Raw genomic sequence first — 26,316 nt, forward strand, 5'->3', positions numbered from 1 at the left:
TATATATGCATTTGTATCTGAGCATACAACACATACAGATGCCTACAAAGTCTTACTATATGTTATTACAAATGTTGCTCATCCTGTATATGCTATAGAGTTTATTGACTAACTTTCTTCTATGTAGGATTATGATCCGTTTGCACGTCTTCACAATGTAAATAATGCAAAAAGCGGAAACTTGTAATAACTCCTTAATGTATAAGTCTCTTGTTATAATGTAACTAGTTTTTAAGTTTCCTGAAAGAGGAAAAAGTAAAAATAATAAAGAGGTTTTATCGCTCTAGGCGCTCTCTACCAGACAACCTTAAAATGGAATTATTGGCATATTGTAGTCCAAGGTTAATTTTTGACACTATGAAATTTGGCAAGGTAATATTTTATAAAAATATTTACAGATGCCATTATGGAAAAAAAAACTATTCAATTGTACGAATTTAACAAAATACATTTGTATTACTGCATTCGTGATCCGTGATCTGAAAAAAACGTTTCACAGCATTGTTTATTGGTGTACGCTAGTCTTAACTTACCAACTAAATTTCATTTTCATAATATATAACATATGCAATATATGCAAAACATAATAAATTATTAATGAAAAAATGTTAAATGCAGATATCAATAGAGTAATCAAATAAATTATTGTTCGTAGGAATACCTCAACATAATATAATTTAGATATGCCATATATTACGAATGCATGTAATTTAAATGAAAATAGTTTCACATTTTTTTTCTTTATGGCCAGTTGGCAATTTGCTTTCGATTGTCCACAATAGTACAAACACTGCTGACAATAAAATACGACATTAATGTTAAAGATACTATTGTATTATAGCACAAAAAGAATTTAATTTCTCGAACATTATGAATAATTACGAAAAAAGGTGAGTACAATAATAAAAATACCTAATCGAAGATCCATTCAAAATTCTTAATTTAGTTCTTTAATTTTTTTAAATTAAAATTTGAAATTATCTCTTCGTTTTTTCTGGTAAGTACGACATAACCTTGTCTTTGCCCCCGCAGCGGAGGGGAATCCCATGTAGGATTTCCCAACAAAAAAAAAATATAAAAAGTTTTAATTTTTGGTCTCCCTTTTTGGGGATCTCCCGTTCTCCCACGCTATGGTCGGGACAGGAACATTTCAGATTAGGATAAATAAGTTTTTCATAATTATTATTTTTATTACATATTTCACAAAATATTTTCCTCACTTCACTCACGCATGTGCGGAAGTGGCTTAATATTGGTCCTTTTCTTACTTAGGATGGACTTCCGCAAGGTAACGCCTGATTCGATTAAATACTTTTCCTCACTTACATATCCTTATTGCTTCGCCTTCCTTTCTTAACATTCTCAGATCACAGTTTTTATTGGCTATCACAGGTTCTATTCTTCATTATAACAGTTATTGACTCGTTTTTTTTTAAATTATATACATTTTGAATGTTTTTATGAATCTTCCTTAAGTATATTTTAATATTTACTTTCACATTTTAGATTATATTTTAATAGAAGCACCTAAACTAGTTTCTAAGTGACACTTTTTTTTCCTCAAGAGCAGTGTTTGTTTGAGGCAATTTGATTTTTAAGAGTAGCAATTCGAAAGTGAAATTAACAATAGTATACCCGTTTCTCTTTAATATAAAATAACATTAAAGTTACAAAGGTGAGGATAATAATTTTAGAAACGCTAAGCCTTTAAAGGCTTCTTATCTTACTTGTTATTTATTCGGAGATTTTACCGATTCTTTATCCAATTTTTTAATTTACATTATCCTAGTCCTGTGTTTTGTTTTTACGGTTTATTCTATAAAAATAGATAGCGTTGAGTTTATTTCGCCTATTCTTCTCAGGTATGGGACATTTACTATCCGAACATGTGACAAAATTATCTCGACGTCAATAAGAGATGTTGTCTATTTGGAATAAGAAACTTAATTGAATATTAAATTAAAGTTTGTGTACATTTTCAGATCCGCAAATATTTTGGGTGTTCACTACGTGAAGGTGTTAAAGTTAATCTTGCGGCCCATCGGCGCATGGCCTGGTGAAATGTTCGGTGAAAAAACTCCATTGTTTATTAGAATCCACAGATGGTTATTACCGTGTCAAACGTCATGTGTAATCTTGGGTCAAATCAACTATTTGATACAGAATAAAAATAAAATTGACTTCTTTCGTTTCTGTCACGTCTGTTTAACAATCATGTTGATTGGTTTATCATCTTTAAGTATCTGCTATTTTATTAATTTCAAATATTTCTAAAATTCACTTTTGTGTTATTTATTTTGATTTTAATAATTTCAGACCAGATTTTTCTTACCCAATTTTAAGAATTACCATCTGCTGTTCCATAAATATTTGACCAAATATCATCTTGCTAATTTTAAACACATAAATAAACATTTTCAACAGGTAATGTATTAAAAACAATATCAAGTAACCTTTATCTTTATAAAATATGTTTCGGTTGTTCTCTATTCTAAGTTTTCCATGTCAGTACTGTGAAGATGAACTGTCGCATGAACTTGTTTATTGAAAGTTTTCAGAAGATGTTGGCTGTTGGCTGTTTTCAATAGTTCCTATTTCAAATCTATAGAAAAGGCCAACGTCTATCTATTGACTGAATCAATCTGAAATGATAATGAATGATATTAATGATATGTTTGGTGTTAATACTTCAGTCCTGCCCGGGGCCATGAGTGCCGCAAAACATTCTAAACGTCAGGAACTTGAGCATAAATGTAAACTGCGATATTATTCAATAACTATTATTCTATTAATGATACTTTATAATTATTTTTTCAGATAACATTAATTTTAATATGAGTAGTTGAATCACAAACGAATACAGAACCTTTAAAATGATGACACGTTCTTTCATTCATTCATGAAAGTCAATAGATGCCCACTGTAAGGCAGGCTTTTTTAAATGATCGCTACATTGTTCATGCGTTGCCTATATTTTTAATTTTAATGGCACGTGTTTTTGAGGACCTCTTGTCTCTTATCATTTTTTGGTACAGGGACTCAAGTTTCACTAATTTTCAGTACAGTCTTATTTATTATCCTTCTTTCGTCCATGACTATATCTTGCAATATACCTTCTTCCTTCCTTCGTATTTTCTTTCATTCTTGTTGCTTTTATTTTACATATCTTTTATGTATCGCATTTAATCCTTCGTCACATTTTTAACAATATTACATTTTTATACATTTTTTTATATTCTTCTGTACACTTTTTTTACGATTCTTATTTGATTTTTCATAATTTTTTAATATGCCTTCATTCTATATCACAGTTATTTTTACATAAAAGTTTATTTTATTTGTTTGAGCATAATTTTTAACATGTAACTTGTAACCTGTGTCTCTCATAAGTGAGGCGATGCTGCTACTGTCTATTTTGTCTCTCAATTATATTCTCTCTCTCTGTTTTCTTTGTTCTCTCTTTGTTCTCATGCCGCAAAATATGGGATAGTTAGCAATTGCGTGCACCATGGTCTACGCTGCCTTCATTCAGCGACTTTGATATTTATTATGTCATCCGGTTCTTGCTGCACAGACCTCATTTGGTGCACAGACGAGCAATTCTGCGAGCTAAATCTGTGACATTGACTCTCCTTCGGATCTGACTTCTGATTCTATCTCTAATTATGACTCATTTATATTTATTACAGGTGTATAAAAGAATCGACAAATTTTCTAGTATTTTCGTTTACACAATAATAATTTTAGTTATAATCACATTGATCACATTCAATTTAATACCTACGATAAATTGTTATAAAGCTGGTGCGTTTGGTAGTGATACACCGAATACCGAAGCATACGAATTTGCACTGTATTATGACATCCCTGGATTGGGACTACATGAGTACGTTGCTTTATTTACATCTTATAATTACTACATATGTTTTTTTGTGCGACATATGTTTGTGTTACCGATATTTTAATAATTTTAATGATGCTACAAATCATCGGTCATTTAAATGCTTTGAGAGCTAATCTAAAATGTCTGACTTATGAAGATGAAGATATATCAGACAATAGCAACAAATCAAAGTTATCATGTCAAATGTTTGATGCGGAAGAAATTAAAAAAATACTCGGAAAACTAAAAGATGCTATAAATCATCATCGGATAATTCAAGAGTGAGTGTCAGATGGCTTCATTTATATTTCTACATCAATACATTTGTATTTATATGCGCAAACTCCAAAAGTATATACTTGTATCAAGACACGTATACGAAATGTGTACGTATTAACAAAAAACATACACTCCTAAATGTGATACATTTATGTGTGTGTTAATGTGTTAGTTGTTATTGAATTGCATAAGATGGCATAGCCTAGTTTTTAGCCAAGAATTTTACGATATTATATTTCTTTTTTGTTCGTAGCCAACATGTGTCCGTTTGTTAGTGTGCGCCTGTGTCTGTCTGTGTACACACACGCGTTCAGTGTCCAAGTATGTACTTCAGAACATGTATTTACATGTGTGGGTTCAATTGCATAAATTCTAGTTTTTTTTTTACCAAGTTTTCTATGATACTTTGTTTCTTTAGCATGTAGTCAACATGCGTGCATATGTTAGTGTGAGCTTGTCTGTCTGTGTGTGTGCATGTCCAAGAACGTACTTCAGGAGGTGTATTTACATGTGTGCGCTCAATTGTATAAGTCCTAGTTTTTTGGCAACTATTCTACGATAGTTTGTTTCTTTTGTACGAAGCCAATATGCGCGCGTTCGTTAGTGTGAGCCTGTGTCTGCCTGTGTGTGTGTGTGTCTAAGTATGTACTTCAGAAGGTGTATTTACATGTGTGCGCTCAATTGTATAAGTCCTAGTTTTTTGACAAGTATTGTATGATGTTTTATTTCTTTTTTTGTACGTAGCAAACATGTGTGCGTTTGTGAGTGTAGAATTGTGTCTGCCTATGTGTGTGCGTGTCTACGCGTGTACTTCAGGAGGTGTGACATGTGTATGCGCTCGCGCATGTATGTTATACTCACATGTTTGCAGTTTTTATTCTCGACTCACAATTCACTAGAAACTTAGTTATATTGTCACAACTCATATACGGTCAGGAAAATTTAACATATCATTCCAGCATATTTAAAACATGTGAAATCGACCATGCACAAAGGCCTCTTTAAAAAAATTAATATAAATATAACATACATATGTTGATTTACAGATTCGCAAACGACATACATTTCTTCAGTTTCGCATTGGGTATTAATTATTTTTGTCATTTAATCATTTGTTGTCTGTCGCTTCTTCAATTCTTACAAGGGGTGAGTAATAGTAACCGCAATACCACTTTAATATCACATAACTTTCACGTTAACGAAAGAATACTGTCTACTCTTCATTAAGAATAGTACATTGACACATGTTAAACTTCTTTCTTAACTATTACTTATAATGAACTAATTAAATTAAACTGTTTACATTAAATCTAAGTATTTCATCTATGCAAATCAAACCGGCGTCAAATATGCAGTTTACCCTTTATGTTAAGAAAAGAAAAACTTTCTACTTTTTATTTACAAAATATTGTATTACAAAAACCACAATGATTGAAAAGGAGAGTTTTTCAAGCAGTGTGTTTTACCAGTGATGACTTGTCTGAGAGGTGGTCGTTTACGATAGACCTGATAAGGCTCAAGTTTACACAAAAAACAGCGGAGAAGGCTATGCTAACTTCGCTGCGAGATCTAATTAGAAATAAGAAGATCCGCAGAAGTAACAAATTTAGTATCGTAGCCGAATAATTGAGTTTCTGAAGTGGCAGTAATTGATTTGCGACAGCCGCGAAGCCTATGACAGTTCAGACCCAAAGTTTCGCGAGTTGTGGACACGAGCTGATATACACGACGTGGATAGGCCTACTATAAGACAGGTCGTGGGGAATCGCTAAATTTGGGCAACGCGGGTCGGGTCATTGTGATGATCTTTGGGGGAGCTTTTTGGGTGGGATGTCTTTCACTGGGCATTTATCGGTTAATGATGATGAACTGGGTGATAAACCTTGGTTTTCTTTATAATCAAGGTATGTTATGCATATTGCTATTGGAAATTTATGGGATATTACCTAAGATGTATATTGTGTGTTGGTGGGAATTTCTCTTCTAATTCACCGACCAAACTCTCTTTAACGTAAAAACCCGTATTAATTTTTTAAAAAAAATTATTATATTTTACAGGATATTCGTTCAATAACTCGGTATGGTCCAGAAACATCATTTATCTTTGCACAACTCATTCAAATGTCTATTTTGTTCGAAGTAGCACAGACCAAGGTAATATCTATTTTCAAAAATTTTCTTAAAGTTCCTTCTTTATCATTCATTTAGACCACAATCAAATGTTTTGAAACTATTTATTTTAATAGCGATTCTTTTCAATAGTTAAAAACCAATATACAGAACTACCTATAAATTATTTTTTGGGTGTTGTCTTGTTGGAGGTATAAAATACAGCGCATATCGATACTATCAGGCACAGACACTTTTGCATATAAAACTAAGTTACATACATATTTATTTATTACATATATGTACGTCGATAGATGTAAAATTTACCCAAAAATCTTTAATGACAGTTATCGACATTTGTTTGGCAATAACTAACATTGTTCAAAATGTCCTAACCTCATTCTGAAACATTATTGTTTAACATTTATATTATTTAATTAATTCCTAATTAACTTACTTAAAAGGCAACAGGTTTACGTATTATTGTTTATATTTAATTTTAAGAGCGAGAAGTTACCGAACGAGCTATATTTCGTTTCATGGGAACGCATGGATGTGAGAACACGACGCGTGTTGCATATTTTTCTCCACAGGCTCCAAACACCAATCACTATAAAGGCCGCGGGCATCATACCTGTAGGTGTTGAAACAATGGCTAAGGTAATATTAAATCATTTATTTGTTGAAACATTGTTAGATATGTGCCTACAATAGTAACAGACAAATAACCACTGAGGCATGTAAATATAACAATCAATATGTAGTATTGTGGCTACATTCTCGTTCCATAGAGACGATTTTCGCGTTAAAATATAGTGGACTGTACCGTGTCACGTGGAATTAACTTTGAAAAGAAACACGCAGGACGATGAAGTAAACAAACATGTTTATTGACTGGAAATAAACGCAAGAATATAAAAACTATTATATGTTATGAAGTACCGTGTCTAAGAGAGAGTGCGCTTGGTTACGATTTGTTGCTTGTGATGTATTTGAAGTTATACTGCTAGCCGATTTAAGCTTTGTGCAGCTTCATCGAAATTGAACCCGTGGATACAGAGGTCCACGGACTAAAAAAATTAACGCTGGCGATCGTACCCCGAAGTTATAACCACAATCCAGTTACAACGAAAACGTCCACAGGCGTAGAACTATACCCGTGTAGGTGTATAGTGTAGTGAATGAGGTGTAGTGTACGTATGACGAAGCGAGGACTACTCGGCGGTCGGAGGAGACACTGTCCTCTCCAGACCGCCCTCGCTTGAACGCGGGTTAGGCGGACGCGGTCGCCATGTCATGTGTAAGTGAGTTAACACGAGGGAGGGGATATTATTTGAACTCTCGCTTTAAGGGCGGCGAGAAGGGCCGAGTGCTCCGCGATACAGAGAAAACGCTCCGAGGGACCGGAGGCTTTGTGGAGTTCGTGGCGATAATGCAGACCTCGTCGAGGTCTACAATGGCGAGGTAGAGCGCGAGGGCTTTGAATTCCTCGACAGGCGAAGGGGACCCAGTTTAGGGTTTGGAGGATTTCGGTTGCTCGTGAGCAACCGACGAGGCCGACGATGTCTCTGCGGCGAGGGGCCTCGAATGAGACCTCTGAAAGTGAGTCTGCTCTCTTTCAGAGGTCTTCTTCGAGGGCAAAGAGTTCTTTGAGGGCAAAGATTTTCTTTCCCTCGGAGGAAAGCTCTATAGTTACCATGGTGAGTGACATGGAACTTGGTTACGGTATCCTGATCCCTACTTTCATTAACTCGGGGCTGCGTGCTGGTGGGAGTAATATCAGGGCATGGGACGCGGGTTGGCACGCTCAGCGTAGGCCCTCAAGGTGTGGGGTGCGGGGGAGAAACTTCGCGTATGGCCGCTCTGCGCAATGCCAGCCGTCCGCAACATGTAGCATTAGCCAAATTTATATTATACATAAAGAGAGGGAGATTAGGGAATAAATATACTATCATTATTATTATTTTAACAAAATAGACAACTTCGATAATATATTTTACGTTTAATAAAATATGATTTACGTGAGTCAAAATATAAAAATAAACAAATATAGCTGTGATGCATCGGTACTGTTATTAAAAATAAGGTTTTTGTCGAACGTATTCTTTCAAAAGGCCATATCACTGAAAGGACCGAAAGGTTCTTAAGTGGCTACCACGAAGTGATAGATGCGACGTGGGTATGCGCTCATTAGGTAGACCGAAGATATATTTAAGGTTGAAGCAAGACACTGGGTGCGGGCTATGCAATCTTTGGGGGAAGAATAGAAAGAAGAATGAAAAGTGATGAGGAAGAAAAAAAATATTGAAGTTAAATGAGAATTTTTTTTCAGATACTGAAGACCACATTTTCAGCATTTACTTTTCTAAGATCGATACAGAATGATTAACAACCTATGAACATTAAAACTAGTATAAAAAAATTATAATTAAAAAATGTTTAATATTGCAAGTTATAAAAAATTATTAGATGATATACGACTAGTCGAACCGAATTCAATCATGTTCGATACGCACGCTAGCCGAAGAAACACACACCGTCATAGACCGACAAAGATGGCGTAACTGTGCAAATAACTTGTCAGTGTCTCTATTCTTAGTACTGAGAGATACGACGCTAGAAGGAGGATTAGATGTTATACTTGAATGTCACGAATGAATCTTTAATCTTTATTAACTGTTGCACGAGTTGCACAAATAATTGCAAATGGACACAATAGCACCAATCTTAAAGAACTACGTTTGTTGCACCGCAAACTGTATGTCGCCTGTTCCATTTTTAAAAAGCAGCAAAATTAATATTGTTTTGTATTCAAAAATAATTACAATAAACACTATGTTTTCTAAATGTCTCTTTTTTGTTATATGTCATTTGACAAAATTTTTCGTGTGAAAAATGTGACATAGTTCAAGTCTTACCGTTCTTGAACAATTTGAATTAAAAAAATGGAACTTCAGATCGCTTGGAAGTACCAGTGAGGCTGCTCATTGCCGTATTGAAAGTTCTAGATTTTCATGTAAACTGGATCATGATATCCCGTGGAGAGGTGAAAAACGTGTTGAGTGAATTAACGGTGGTAGTTGTGTTATGCATTGTTTGCCGCACGCGCATTTATCAGCGGGCTGGCGGGCGGTGCACTTTATTGCGCAACTACTGCTGAGAAATATAGCCCTGGTCTCTTCAGGGTCAGAGGGAACAGGTGCTTACTAAGTCTGCGTGCTTCATCTTCGATTACATCGTTTTTTAACAGGCGAGTTGGTGCATGTTGGACTCCCCCAAACACCACGTCTTACGCTGCTCATACCTAGCGACTTCCCGATCTTTAATCATATCGTTGGTCCACCTTGTTCATCAATTGTACATTTAATGAACTAATTTTTAATGAATAATAACACATTTCACATTTATTATCAAGCTTCCAACCTTTCGATTGTTTTATAGCACATGGTCTCGTACAAGATTGAGGTGTTGGAATACCAAAACCATAATTAATTTCAATCACCACCGTTTTAGCCATACAACGTCAACTGCTGGACGTAAGCCTTCACCATGCATTGAAAATAGAACGTGTTGGAAATGTCCTGCCTTTAGCATCTTTCGACGACGTTAAAGAGGTTGTTCCACCTAGCGAATGGATGTCTTGGTCTGTGGTCTCCAGGCTCCAGCGGCCATCTGTTTTGCTATGTTTATTACATTAGTACTACCTGTATAGGTTTAAGTTCAAAGGGAGTCCCACGTACATCTGTGACATGGTGGACAGGTGCTGCACGCAATCACTTGTTGTTCCATGTATGATGGGTTTAAAGTGGCTTATGAAATGGAAATGGGTTGTAAGATTGCTCGCGGCAGCGTCAATTCCCTTTTGAAGGAGAAAGAAAACCGGTACACTTTCTTGCGGTTTTGTTACAAGATAATAAGTGATGTTATTAAGCGTAACGAAACTGTGTAAGAGGACATTGTAATATATTTGATAAGGAATTGTATAAAATAACAAAAAATGGAAAAATTGTAAGGAAAAAATGGAAATTTTTAATTGGTAATGTAAAAAAATTAAATTTCAAGAAATCTAGCGAGGGATGGGAGACGATGCGTGAATGTAATGTAAATGAATGCTGTGAGAAAGATAGAAAATATGAAGGATGAACAAGAGAGGGTGAAAACAGGAAGAATTATATTCCTGTCCCAAAAATAAGGCGAACGAGATTTTACAAATAAAAACACACATGCACTATCGTTTCGTAATATCGTAATTAATTCTCTAAATTTGTATTTATATTTATTAACAGATAAAGCAAAATAATTTTTCATATTTTAAAATTATTAGTTTATTATCTGTATAGTCTCGTTGTCATTTTTTTTATTTCAAAGCCGTTCTCGAGTTTTACGTTTAAAAACATATTTAGATTAAATATTATTATTCTTTTGATCCCCTCGCTTTACTTTAAGTAAAATCTTTTGTCTACTCCGTTCTGTTCGAGAAATGACTAAAGCATTTCTCATACGAGTGCCTGGGGACTAAGACATTCACTTTGAAAATAGTTTCATTTTAATAAAACCTGATATATTTTTAAGTTAAACCGAAATCGCTATGTCAACTTAAAGTTCGTGCGGAATCCGTTCTGAGCTGAATAATTTGATCACGCTTGCCCCGAACGAAGCCAGAAGATATGTGCTCCGTTCTTGTGTCTAGAACAAAAGCGATCAGCTATTCCCCATTAATTTTTTTTACTATATTACATTCCTATTTAGATTCATGTCTTTATGGGAATATAATATAATGAAAAATAACTAACGTGTTTTGAAATTGTGAAAAAAAAATTAAGAAGATTTTTTTTATTCCTTCCAGACAATACAACAAATTATATGTTAATATAACGAATAAAAACTAAAGTGTCATTATATACATACATAATTGTTATTCATGGTGATATTAATAACTAACAAAGTTACTTCATTGGGCAATGTTAATGTTGAGAATATAGCTTTTTACAAAAGAGAACAATCACTTTTTTATGTTGCCAAAAGAAAATATCTTTGCACATTCTCTCTTGCAAAGGCGAAGATTGATTATGTCTGATTTACATCAACTTGAAATAGCAGTGGGCAGGTCGTATGGAACATAAGGCCATGGGAGCCTTTAAGTTCTGGAGTATAGACCACGGGCACGCAAACGCAGCGTATGACGTCTAACCACAGAGTAACAATATATAAAACAATGTAATAGCAACAAAAAATAATCGAGAGATATAAATTTGATGAATAAATTGATGTGATATAATTATATAATAATAATACCAAAGAAATTAGAATAAGGGAAAGATGTATCTGTGACAATTAGAAAATAGTGGAGAAGAAAGAGAGGTGATGTATGGACAAAGATAATAACGATAAAAGTATGAAAGAAGTTGTGATGGAAGATATACGGTAAGAGAGGAAGATAATATGATGTATGGAAGAGGTAAAGTAACTTAATAAAAAACTTCTGAAAAAATAATAAACTGTAAAAATGACGTTGTCTTTTCTAATATAGTGTCTTTTCTAATTAGAGTTAATGTAAAAATTGTTGATGGCCACAATTATAAATAAAAACAAATTATTTTTTTAATCATTTAAAATAAGTTTCATGGTATGGAATTTAATAAAAAATTTAAATAAAATGTTTTATTTTTTATACGATGTAACAACAAAAGTCATCATTGTGGACGCATACTTATTTTATTATGAGTAAATAATACGTTGTGGGTTCTAGTGTTAACTTTGTTCGGCGAATACAGCATGGGTAGCTGATAAAAAGTAAGGAACTAATAATGAATTTTTATTTACAAAAACCACGACGTGTGAAATAGACATATCAAAAAATTTGGTAAAACCATATAGGATCATTGCTTGATTTAATGAGATTAAACATAAGATGATTCGCTTATGAATTGGACGCGTTCTGAAAAATTTGCTAGGTATAACATTGTCAGAAAGCTCTTCAGGCGCCCGGGCAGCAATTTGAATGGAACGTGATGATAATATTGATCATCCGAATCATATTTCCTTTGGTTGTACAAAAGTATAAACACATACATGATTATTGGATAATAGTCCAGCATTTTTACAGGTACAAGTCTCTTTGTATACTGTCTCGATGCACTGTACATACACAATGACTTTATGAAATTTGCATTATTGTGTTTTTAAAATTAAACGTAAAAAGCCTTGTGTTGTTACAATTGTTGGGAGACATGGTTTTTTCTAGATAGTGATATATGGAAAAATCATTACTTTTGTGCAATAGAATTTGGGGAATGTTACAAATTTTGTGAATTTACCTTTTTTCCTTTTTATTTAATGGATTCAGGCGTTACATTGCGGAAGTCCATCCTAAATAAGAAAGGACCAATATCTAGCCACCTCCGCACATGCAGTGGTTGTCGTGCATGAAAGTGCACCGCCCGCCAGTCCGCTCGTAAATGCGCATGCGACAGACAATGCCAACTACACAACCGCCACCGTAAATTCACTCAACACGTGTTTCACCCCTCCACGGGGCATCTTCAGGAGTTGTTACACAGATTAGTGCTTTGTCACTCGGTGTTTAGCACGACAACCACTGCATGTGCGGAGGTGGCTAGATATTGGTCCTTTCTTATTTTTTCCTTTTTTTATTTTATCTCTCCCGATATTTTATTCAGCTACAAATTAAATCAAATTAATTTGTTACACGATTAAATTATTAAATAGGTCATAAATTAACCGTTAACGAACGAGCAGAGATAGTACAACGGTGGAGAACTGAGATTTGAAAGTGTAGGTCGCGGATTCGATTCCCTTAATATAAATAAATATGTTTCACACTTTATATTAATTATATTGCCACTGCTCATAAACAAGTTTCCAGAGGAAATGCATCAGCGTCCTCTGCGTATCATAATACAACACTGTTGTCGCCAATACGTTTGCTAAGGTGATGATTTCGTGCATCTGTGACTTGGGTGTGGACCAGATTGTGATAAACCTGATCACTTGCTGTCTCGTATTCGTCACAGTAACAAATAAGGGAACATCGTCTCACTAGTGAGTAAAAAGGAGTGTCCATACCCTTTTGGAATTATGCAAAAAGGTTAATAGAAAATTAAAATAAATAAATAAATAAAAAGGGACTAGAATAATCAAAATAACACAAGATTAATAAAATAGTTGTAATATTAAAAATGTAAATTGAGTGCGATATAAATAGTAAGAAAATAAATAAGAATTAAGCATAAATAAATTGTTAAACAGATGATAAAAATAGTGAACTTAAAAATGTAGAACTCTGGAGGGAAGTCAAAGGAAGTGAGGCGATGTATGGAAGGAAAGTATGAAAAGGAATGAGCGATATAGTAAAGGAAATTAGAGGTAAGAAGGCATTGAGAAAGACGAAAGATGACTATGAAAGTAAAAAAAGCGTGACGATTATGGCATATGGTCCCCATAGATATCTTTTGGCAAGGCTTTTGCTTTGTAGTGAGCGTCTAAGGGCAGTAACGACGAGGTTTAAATCAAGCAACGGTCAAAAACAACCTTTAAAGTTACATGTTAACCTATACACATATGTAGAGTATGTACCAATACACATATGTATAGTAGCAAGATTTAATTTAAGTCAGACTGTTTGCTTAAAAAACACAATCAACTTTGATTTTACGTTATCTCCGCACTAGTGGCTTGGGGGATTAGAAAATAAATGGACACTGTTTTAGCTGAACAACGGCAGAGATCGAGGCGGAGCTTTTTGAAATAAGTTCAGAGCTTTTTCCCGTTTAGTGCTAGAATATTTTTGAATTCCGGAATAGATAGAATTGATAGTTTGTTTTAGACTTTTTTATTTTATTAATTTTTTGTTTCTTTTCAACAAGGTAATTGTTTTGTAACGTATTGAAATTAATATTGAAATATTTTTAAAGTAGCATATTCCGTATTTGAAACGTATTGGGGACCTAGTCCAACAGTGGACATCCCGTGGCTAAAATAACGATGATGTAAAGAAAATACTTATGAAAAATAAATTTTACGTTAAAATTGTTGTATATATCAGTTATGAAAATGCCTGTTCCTTATTTAAACATTTCTTTAATAAAAAGATTTTACATTTTAACATATTTTTTTAAATGCAACGTTTTTAAGTAAACAAAGCCTTTATAACTTTTTTTCACTTCCTATTGATGCAGTTTCTAGGGTTTTTTTTTTTGAATAGAGAATGTTTTTCAATTCGGCATCAATTTCTCTAAGATATACTAGTCATTTTTTTTGCTACTTTACAATGTTTTGTGAATAATCACTCGTCTAAAATTTCAAAAGAGATATACACTGATTTATAAATTCTAACAAGATTTTTTGGTTCATAGAACTATTCTTATATACCAACTAAAATTTATATATATATATACGCCTCAATTTGAATTTTAATATGTAGCACACCAATTTTGAGAATGCTTTTTTCTATATCATCATTGCACTATTATATCGAAAAAAACATATATTTTTGATTGGGTGTATCATACATTAATTGATCTATATTTGATAACCTATCGTCGTCGTTTCAGATCATAGAGGACCATCATAAAACCTAGGCCTCTCTTAAAGATATCTATGGAGGGATATACCATAATCGATGCAGTGATTTTATGGTATGCAGTGGACGTTGCTACCCCTTCTCTGGAAACTTGTTTTTGATCTGTGGTAATCCTTTATAATTAATGCACAAAGTGAATTATATTTTAGACCGCATCCCAGGGATCGAACCCGAGATCATCGACTTCAAGTGTCAGTCCTCCACCGCTGGACTACCATTGCCTCAATAAATTATACATCCACGCATTTAAGGCTTTTAGATATTTAACCAATCATCCTATATATACGTACATATTGTTCAAACTTTCTTTAAAATAAAAGTAATAAACTATTGTAGTGGTATTCGCAATTGTGTTTGTAATTAGAAACATTTTACTCTTATCCATTGGCAAAATACAATTGATGAATGCTTTTACATGGCTGTTCATTTTAAGTTGAACCCTCTACAATAGTGAGCTTTTGTTTTGGGTGAACGGATCGGGTTCGTTCTATAGACGTTAATAGGTCAATTTAAACTGGTCATGTATCTAACTACAAATTTAGCTGTACAGTTATTTTAAAAGTTATTTCTATATACTTAAGGTATATATTCGTTTGTATAAGAGGAGGTTAATTAAGTTTTAATATTATTATCTAAATCGTTACAAAGTTGTAAATGTTTGTGTTCACCTTAAGTGAAAACAGCTGAAAGGGTTTGATCAGGTTTAAATGCTTAAAATTTTTGATACGAAAAACTTTAAGGTAAAATGGAAGTATCTTGTTTGACAATAATATAGTACAAAATATATTAGATTGTATTTAAAGTTATATAAAGTTGATGTGCCCTTTTCGATAGCTTAATATAGTTGGACGACGATGGGTTCGAGGCGCTTTCAATCGGTCATATCAGATATAAAAGGAGAAGGCTTGAACGTACTATAGCCGAAATCAAGACCTTGATATATCGTCCGCTAGGCTGCACCAAAATATACCATATTATATTCTACTTCTTTAAGCTACATACAAGAGCAACTAATGTTTAGTTTATAAAGAGGTATAACAATTTTTGTATTAATTTCTGAAAACGAGAACAATTGAATTTGCATTTGAAAATCCGGAATGGAAATTATCAGTTACAACTTCGTACCACCGGATTATTTTCGTAGTTATGAAGTCCCTTTGAAAAGAAATATGACAATACATCTGACTTTTTTAGTGCCAAGAAATGTTTCCGCCTTTACCTCCTAGATGGCGTGCAGAAGCAAAAACACATATGATTTCGTATAAGTATATGCACTCAACAAGTGCATGCGAATAAAATCACGTATTATGAATTAAAACAAGTCGCTGATGTCTGCAATATAGCATCCAGTTCAAGGTCAGGAGTCTAAGAGTATACGCAAGTTATATATTCAACTAACTTATTATCTCTCTATGGATTCAGAATTTACGTTACAAGTTAAGAAAGCTTTAACGTCTCGCCATGTCAACCTCTCTCTCTCGTCTCTTAATAACTCGTCTCTTAATAACATACAAATTCATTATGAATTTATTCCTACTTATTTCATTTACTAGGTTTGTTTTTTTCCGGATAAGTACAATAAGTTACATAAATGCTACGCGGTTTAATATTCTACCAGAATTAAGTCGGTTCTAAATTAGGTCACCGTATACTATTCCTCATACGCATCCAAGATAAATACTAACCACGAGGTGCTTCTGAGATAAAATGACTCTTTGGTCATAGTCTTTATATTAAACTATAAATTTTTGTATTAAAAAATCAATAAAATTTTAAATCAATACAACATTTAATTTATTTATGAATCTAATATATAAAGTCCAGTCGCTATAACTCGCGCCACTCCTTTTGCAGACTCGCGGCTCACTTTTCCGAGTAAACATTTGCTTTTTTTTTATTACGTTTTGCTTTTAGGCGAAAATTCAAAACATCCACTGTCAATTACTCTTTTAGTATAAAGCGCGCAGTAACTGTTTCTTTTAAAGTAAGCCGAATGTTGTCAAACAAAAATATAAAAAAAATCTTTCACAGAAATGGAGAGAGCTATGCTAAACTTTGGGGTTTCAAGGTTTCAAGTTTTTAGAGATCGAATCAGGAATAAGGAGATCCGCAAAAGAACCATGATCTCCGACATATCTCGAAGAATTGCTCATCTCTTATGGCAATGAGCGGGGCACATCGCTCGTGCAACCGATGATCGTTGGAGCTGAACGGTTCTTCAGTGGCGACCAAGAGCCGGTAGACGCAGCATGGGTAGGCACGCAGGTCCACTTGGTGGACCGACGACAGTTTAGCTCCCGGGAAGTCGCTGAATGCGGGCAGCGTAAAACCAGTCATTGTAGCGATCTTTGGGGGAGGCCTAAGTCTTGCTGTGGGCCTCCATTGGCTCAAAAGAAGAAGAAAAAGAAGACCTACCAGTACCACGTGTTTGTGGGCTCTTAGAAACTTAATGCAGTGGTAGTTGTGCAACAAAGTGCACCGCCCGCCAGCCCGCTGATAAATGCGTATGCGACAAACAATGTGAATTACACAACTGCCACCGCCAAATCACTTAACACGTGTTTCACCCCTCCACGGGGCATATTCAGGAGTTATGTTACACCGATTGGTGCCAAACACGGAGTGATTTTTGATTTTCTATTCAATATCCATAATTGATATACTACTTATTTAATTTCACATTTTATCACCATTAAACGATTTTTGCTTATTTATATAACTTTCAGTTTTATTTATTTTCTGTTTATTTATTTCACATTAGTGTATTATTTTTCCTGATATTCCTGACCTGTAGTATTTTCAACTTTATTCCTATTAATTATATCCTCAATCGTTCTGTAACATTTGAGGAACGAAGGCCTGTCTTCGTCACTGTTCAGTCAGACAAGTAGTTCAAAAGAAATCCTATGTTGCACTCACTGGTCCGTGTTGTTTATTCCAGAACTCTAAGACCTCAGTAACCATATTCTCTGCATGCTGTACAGCCTAGACACTGTCACTTTTACTTACTAGTCACTTACTTTCGTTTAAGCAAGGCTCTTCTCATTTCTGCTTCGATTTCTTAGAGAAATCCTGTACATTACCCCCACCATGATGCGTAGAGCAATGAGTGATCCACTGAAATAATAAACATAAAATCTTGTCTTTTCATAAATACCTTTTCATATTTATACGTATAAAGTATATACGTATGTGTATTAATCTAAAACCAATTGCAATAACGCTCCAGTAATAAAGCTATTAAAATAGAGAAATGGGGAACCATAAAAGATGCTTATCAACAAAATACGTCGACTTTATTAGAATTTTGCATGAAATACGTACTCGATTGAGTTAATTAATTTTCTGCTTCAAACGTTAATGCAGTGGAATGAATATTATAAAGTGGCTGAATATTAAAATGAAGTATATTAAGAAAGAAATTTTATAAGTAAGAGTCATAAAAATTTGTTTACTTAGAAAAATTATCGTTGTTTATCTCCTATCTCACGAACGTGAAGTTCTTATAATAGAATATTTGAACAATTGCGTGTCATTATAATCTTTCTAAACCACCTTAATAATTATCTGTATCCATCAGACTTTAATTTTAATTGAGTATTTTTAAGCATACAGCCTTGAAGGTTGCGCGCCGGAGGAAACATTTTCAAATAAAGAGCTCTTTAGGTGTCTAAAGCCGTAAGCTAGATGTTTCTTCTTACGTCTGATCACTCTTTGATCTTTTTTCAATCAATTTGTTTTGATCTAATGTGGTCTGATCTTTCTGCAATGTTGTATGTAGTAAATTTATATTGTTTTGTCATCTATACAGGAACACATAACTGAGCCGTTATTTATACGACAACTATAAATGTAATTTTAATTTATATTGCTGGTGTACCTAAATACAATAAATAAATAATCATTAGCATATCATTCACTAGACGTCACTGCAAGACAGGGCAAAAGTCTCTACAATAATCGATATTGCGCTAGCCGTATCCAGTGAATTTCCCCTTTAAATATGTCAGCGGTCTAACTAGGGAAGGGTTCATTAACGCTATGTTTACAGGATGATGGTACTCGGGAACCTTTCGGCTTTTACAAAGTAAGTGATAAAAGAGAAACATCTTGAGAAGTATAGAAATCTTTCTACTTCTAGATCTAATAATTGTCAATAATCGATTAACCAATAATCGATTCGTTATTATGCTTACTAAAATTAGAGCTAAGATTCACGTATCATACTTCTAATTAGTTATTTATTCTTCAGTACTTATTGAGCGTGATAGATGAATGGAATAAATGAAGGTCATATACTTCTTAAAACGCGTTTATGGAATTTATGACTAGCTGTTTACATATCATCATTTCTACTGCTTTTCTTAGTACTAATAGAGTCCAGTAATTGTTTTGACTCGATCAGTGGAACTCAAAAAGCACCGGATAAGGCTATGATCGGAGCTTCGTTGCATAATCAAGTTAAACATAAAAAATTGGTCGTCTAAAGTGGCAGTGAGCATGCGCATCGTTCGTGCAATTTATGGTCATTGTGGCCGAAAGGTTCCTCACTAAGCGGACGAACAACATGGTCAGGTTGCGGGAAGTCCCTGGATGTAGCGCTGAATAGTCATCGTCTCGATGTTTAGGTTGTCTTAGGTTTTTACCATCTTTTATATTTTCTTACAGCCAGTATAACGTGAAAACTATTTGATTCTGTAAATCTCAGACTTAGTGTTAATATTCATAGCGTGGGTAATATTTTATTCAACACTGTGTTACAAAAACCACAATCTTTTTCTGTCCTGTTATCATTGACCATGATTCAGGAATTGTAAACGTAACGAAATATAAAAAAAATGTAGATACTTTTGAGTTATAATAATAACCTTTATTTAAATTGAATTTGATAAACAATCGAGTTGCTCAAATAATTTTAAAAGTATTTGTTATTAATATGTACATATATACAATGCAGTTGCACATTTTGTGATTACCATACATGTAGTATTTATAACAAAGAGTTCAAAAATGGAACACAGCTTTTGTTTTTTCATAAAACTGTATATATATATATATATATAGTTGTATTGTTTGATGTCATGGGGTCAGTCAATCCGGTCAAACTATTCATAAGTTTCTTGTAACGATTAAGCAAGTGTTAATACTCTAATTTTAGGTTGATGTGAAATTTATAGATCTATTTTCGTAATAATAACTAGGCACAAAGAGAACAATGGATTAAGTTAGATCAATTAGAATGTAGACGAACGTATAAACGAACTGACACTGGAATAAATGAAATCATAAACGAAACAAGATATTCTTTCAGATCACGTAGCAATATCATTTTTTGCAGCGTTAGTAACATGTACGTAGAACCATCTATAAGCCGGTTGGTGGCAACAAGGATAAGTTATACAGCATCCGGCTATCATTAAGTACAATTGTTTGTTGAATTACACTGGCAACGTGACGAGAGAGCTATAAACGCGGTACCATGCGGTCGCAACTTCCAAATAGCTCAACGTTAAGTTAACAAATGGCATTAGCCGCGGCTTGCATTGCGCCGCGCTCTGTGTGCCGCAAGTGTAATGAAAATTATATTCGTTTGCGTTATTTTTGTCTAATTTAAATCAAGACTCCTCTTTAAAATCTTTTCAATTAGGCATGGATCTTCCTTAACACGTTCACTGCGGGCCCAATTTTGAAGAACTTTCAGCTGGTGCGGCTAAGGTCGAATCAGCCTCAAGCTGAACTTCCTAGTAGTGCGGTTGAGGCCTTTTCTGCCTCATGTTCATCAATATTTTTTTACAATATTTAGTCAATGCTTCGCAGACATAAAGAAAGCTACATTTGTTTTTGTCATTCCTCATACGGTTGAGTGTAAACAGCCGCCGCACTAGAAAGAAAACACGAGTTTTACGCGCCGCACCAGTGCAAAGTTTACCATGAGGCTGAATCGGCCTCAAGCCGCAGTGAACGTGTTAAAGATATCCCCAATAGGCCCCAATGACCATTAGTTGCACGAACGGTTTGCCTACTCACTGCCACTTAAACGACCAATTATTTGAGCCATTTCGGTAATGGAACTCCATATGTCTGACTTGATTTTGCAACGAAACTCCGATCATAACCTTCTCCGATGCTCTCTGATTTTCACTGATCGAGTCAAAACAATTACTGAACTCTATTACTACTAAGAAAAGCAGGAGAAAGGATTATATGTAAACAGCTCGTCATAAATTCCTTTAACGTGTTTTAAGAAGGATATGATCTTCAGTATTAATTTTTCATTAATGAAGAAGCTATAGAGAAGAATAAGTACAATCATGGGAATAATTAAAAAAATATGTTTACACCCGCTTTGTAACGTCTCTTCCCCAAACAAAGAAAGGAACGAAAAAAAAGATTTGCCAAGCATGGCGATTAAAGTACACGTAGTAGATTATAGTACTACAGGGTGTTGTTTATCAACGACATAGATAACACCTGCATTAGTCTTTTTAATATTTAACACGACAATAAAATAACCTCTTGGAGGGCTTTGAACCACCACGCGGACATTCGTTACGTCATATTATGCTTGACTTTACAAGTCTGTTATTAAATTATGTTATTATTCGAACTATAACATTTATAAATAAATTTAAATAGTTAGTTTAGAAAAATACAACTCGAGTGATCGATTTCGAGCACTTGTAGCCCAGCGGCTGAAGCCTGAGGCGTGAGATCGTAGGTCGTGGGTTCGATTCCCGCAATACAACCTGGTATATAATTTGAGGCGTTCATTAGAACGCACCCAAATTTATTATCTATGAACTCATCTGTTTTTGCATGCCCCTTCTTACACTCGATACATGTCGTCCTCTCTCTGACGCGCCGCGCTACCGAGCTGACGTGTCGCTTCAACCGCTGTTCAAGAAAGGAAATACGTTAAGTTTAACTATTCGGAAAGTGTTTTTCTTTACATCGAATTGATTATTTAATTGAATTATTACGGGACGAGGTGCCCGTACTAACGACCAACCCCTCAAATTCACATTTTGTAAATTAATTACATGGAATTGCCACTGCACACAAACAAGTTTCTAGTGGATAGGCAGTAGCATACTCGTATTTTAATACACACTGCAATCGCCATTCCACCTGACAAGCATTGCGATTATGCTATATATAGATATCCCATAGATATCTTTAGGGAAGGCCTAGGCCTTGCAGTGGGCGTCTATAGGTTTAAACGACGACAGCGATCGCTTTCACTTGTTCTATTTGTATATTAAATCAATTTGTATCAAATATTTATTACAGAGATCAATTCTGTATGGCATAAACTCAAATAATTTGATGCGAATTAGAAACACAAATAATATAGTTCAACTTAAAACACTAACTACAAGTTTTTAACTTCCACTTCCAAAAGACCTCTTATTTAGCCGGGTTTTTCTTGTGATCACTTTTATAATTTTCTTCAATATTTGATTCTAATATTAAAATCGTCCTAAAGAGTTTTGTTTAAAAAAAACCATAATGTTTTTATTTCATGAAAATTCAGAGGCGTAACAAGTTAAATATAAAAACATACACAGTTATCTTCAAAGAAGAAACTATAAATAAATTTGTAGAAATCTCTTAAGATATTTAAGAGTATGTTATAGGAAGTCGCAAAACCAGTCATGTAAAGAAAGTCATATCTTGTAGTGAGCTTCTATCGTTTGAAATGATTGTAACATTGTAATTGAAAATGTAGAAATAAACGCTTCCGCTTATGAATTAGACCAATCAAAAACAGCTCGCGGCATTTCATGTGCATTCAACAATTCAAGTGATTTATTTAGGCTGTAAACTAAGCTAAAACTATACAAAATTACACTCTAAGTACTGCGTATTTTATTATCTGTCAGTGTTAAATGGCGCAGTTCTACGGTGCTTTTAAATGTTCGCCGTTTCATTCGTTGGTATTTTCGTGGAAACGGCATCAAAAGGTGCCAACTGGAAGTAGCATCGCTCATGGCTACAGCATAAATAGGACGCATTGACCATAGAATATAAAGAACGACTTGAAAATATTATACATACAGAATGATGATATTTTTATAACATTGAATGTGTAGTTTGATTTTTGTCAATTAATAAATAGTATTGTTACAAAGTTCGAGTTACAGAATCAAAAACACTGAACCCTAGGATCAAGATCACGCGTGAACTTGAAGTTATTTATAATCTTTTATTTACGGTTTTCGGGTATCACCTTATCCGTAGTATAAATAAGTGTACTCTCTATGACGACAGTTCAGTGTTGTTTTTAGAGTTATGAGATTAAGATCTACGATCAGTGATACAAAGGGACTATTTGGCAAGTTATTTGGACAGTGATTTCTTGAGCGATTTGGAAGCGTAGTTTGGACTAAGCGGAAGTATACTTTGTGTTATAGTAGGGTGACCATTTGATTTATAAATAAAGGACCCCTTGTGAACAAGTGCTGTTTCATTTCGAGTCAAAACCCACAGTATATTCTTTTTAAAATCAATGATGTTGGAAATAATAAATAACATAATATATTTAAAAAGTTTTCAAAATTTAGATTAATATACGTTAAAATTAATTATTCTGACTATCTGTGGTTATAGTTTAAAATCTCAGAAGTTATTTGCCCGTCATCCAATAGAAAAAATAAGTATTTCAGAGTAATAATTTTATTAAGGAATAGTACCGCATTCATTCTTATTTATTTCACCCTTTGTACATTGTAATTATAAAGTATTGTCACTGTTCACGAACAAGTTTTCAGAGGATAGACAGCAACGTCCTCTGCCTACCATGATATCTACAATGCGATCGCCAACCCGCTTATCAAGCGTGGCGATTATGGTATATATCCTCATGGATATAGGGCGTCTATGGGCTTAAAAAATGATTCGTTAGCGTGTTTTATCCGGAGTGATTGTAAATAGGTGCAAAAAGCTTTATACCTTCTAAATATTTACGCCTATTATAGAACAACTTGTAAATAATATTTTTTATTTAAAGAAAATTTATTAATTGTTTAAGTAATTAATGGTAACATTGGAAGCTCTAATTTTCAAATGAAACTTAATTTGTATGTTATTATATATCTATATGTATTACATACCTTGCTACTTGTACTTCTGTATTTTTATTAAATGATACATTTAAACGTACTTATACAAGTATCTATGTATAATTAAAAACAAAGAATACAAAATGTTTTGAAATTATTTTAGCTCTTTCCGTATTATTCTAAGATATATATTATTATATTATTAGGTTTATAAAGTAATTCGTGTGTTTGTTTAAATGAAGAATTTTTTTTGTTCGAACAATTTAGAGAAGTACTTACAATATTTACAAATGCAAGTCTATATGATCATGTTATGGAGTATCAAAGTTAGCATCACGTTTAAAATTTGTTAATCATCTTCTTATTTTGAACCGATATACGCCCATTGGAAGGCAAAGGCCTTTTCGGGATCTGTCTTGCACTGTCCACATCTACTTACCCTAAGTCGTCGATCGTCCTAATGGGAAACCAATCCACGCCTCGTCTACCGGCCCATGGTCACTTTTCAAGAATCTTTCGGCCTCAATGGCCATCGGTTGCATGATCGATGTGCCCCACCGCCACTTACGACAAGCATTTCTTCGTGCTACGTCTGTGATCCTGGTTCTTCTGTGCATTTCCCCATTTCTAATTAGATCTTTCCATTTCTCTCTGGGTGACATAAGTCTACAATATGTTAATATTTTGGTAAATTTCATTTAGATTATTTTACAGGTAAATAAGGTAGAATAAATATAAAGGTATGTTGCAACAATAAAGTCGGTATGATAAAGTGAATAATAAAACAGGAATAAAGGATAAATCTCAGAGCACTTACGTTCTCTAAATATTTTAGTACAATCACTACGTGTAGATGATTTCGCCGAGGTTATCGCTATTTTTGTGTGCTATAATATTATAGCTGTTTTATTCTTCGTTATAACTTTATTATTACAGAGCAATTTAATTTCTTTACATTGTAATCATAGAATTACATTGTACAAAACGTAATTGGCTAAAAAGGCTTTTAATGAGTAATTACGTAAAATTAGAATTTATATTAATTTATTATTGTTTTTGTAACTTTGTGAAGCTACATGTTTGACAGTTTTTTTTGAAGCTTTCTCGTTAACGTTTGATCATGAATTCACCTGTTAGAAAGCAACAATGTGACCGAAATAAAACACGCAGACTCAATAAGTTTTTGTTCTTTTTTTGTGTCCATCTAAAACTCTTCTGCCTAATAGCGGAGGCTTTTTTCTAAAGTAATAATTTTTTTTTCAGAATTTTTATTTAATTATTAATCTTATGACTAATTAGTTGTTATATACGGACTGTTTATTTCAATTCCATTTTTTTTATTTCCTAACTTTATTACTTTTTTTGCATTTGCATATGTTGATTACTAATTTATTCCTTATACTTGCGTGGTCGCTTGACCTATTTGAAAAATAGGTGGCATTTAGCACACTTTTAACATCATCCTGAATTTCTTTTTTAATTAATTAATGTTATATGTTATTTCTGTTTCATTCGTCTTATTTATTTCCAATTTTTGTTACATTCTATTTTCTATAATTAATTATATAATTTTGTGTCTAACTTGCTAATTTTTATTTCCTTACACTTGTGTGTGCAACTTATTTATATAAAGTATCTGTTAACTTTGACCCTGAAGAGACTTGGGTTATAATTCTTGTGAAATAAAGAAGCCGGTAGATCGTTCTAAATTATGGTTGTACATACTTATTAAGACTAGGGGCCACTCGGGCAAATCATGAACTGATGGCGGGCCGGCCGCCAGAAGTATAGGTAATTACATTTTTTTGGTTTTATATTGGAATAGAATTCAATATTTTTCGAATGTACGAGAGTATTATTTTTGCTATCGGCGGGCCACCAGTATTCGACCAGCGGGCCGCATGTGGCCTGGGGGCCGCGGTCTGTGCATCCATGTTCTAAATTCTGGATTTGCGGATCAAAAAGGTTAAGTCGAAATGTTTGACACGCCGAAGAAACTCCACCGTGTAAGTGGTGGTGGGCTGACCATCTACTCATCCTGTAGAGAAACGGAGATGGTGGAATAAGGCGGTAGAGTTCCAATAGTTACAAAGTAAAGATTGACAGACTTGCTACTCGCTGGCGGTGTTTAAAACTAAAATTTCTTAGAAACTTATTATCACCACCTATATATGGAGCAGCACGCTGTTATACTGAATCAAGGGCTTCGAGCAGGTGTTTATCAGTCACCGCAAAGATGGTACCATACCATACATATCCGGACCTATGCTTGATATTAAGTAAACAGCTGTCATGGTGTGCTAAATATTTGCACGTTTGACAGTTAACTCAAGTTCATATTATTCATCATAAAATTAGTTTAATATTTTCGCATTAAATCT

General features: G+C 33.9%; 2 pseudogenes; both read left to right on the forward strand.

Moving 5' to 3' along the window:
- The first annotated feature begins 870 nt into the window (after nt 1–870).
- On the forward strand, nt 871–4,168 carry LOC137932261 (uncharacterized; annotated as a pseudogene).
- Nucleotides 4,169–4,420: 252 nt separating this feature from the next.
- Nucleotides 4,421–8,699, forward strand: LOC137932262 (putative odorant receptor 85d; annotated as a pseudogene).
- Nucleotides 8,700–26,316: the final 17,617 nt, after the last annotated feature.

The sequence above is a fragment of the Battus philenor genome, unplaced genomic scaffold, assembly GCF_028537555.1.
Source record: "Battus philenor isolate CCGP_79_NKW_IND1 unplaced genomic scaffold, ilBatPhil1.0.hap1 SCAF_9, whole genome shotgun sequence".
NCBI classification, from domain to species: domain Eukaryota; kingdom Metazoa; phylum Arthropoda; class Insecta; order Lepidoptera; family Papilionidae; genus Battus; species Battus philenor.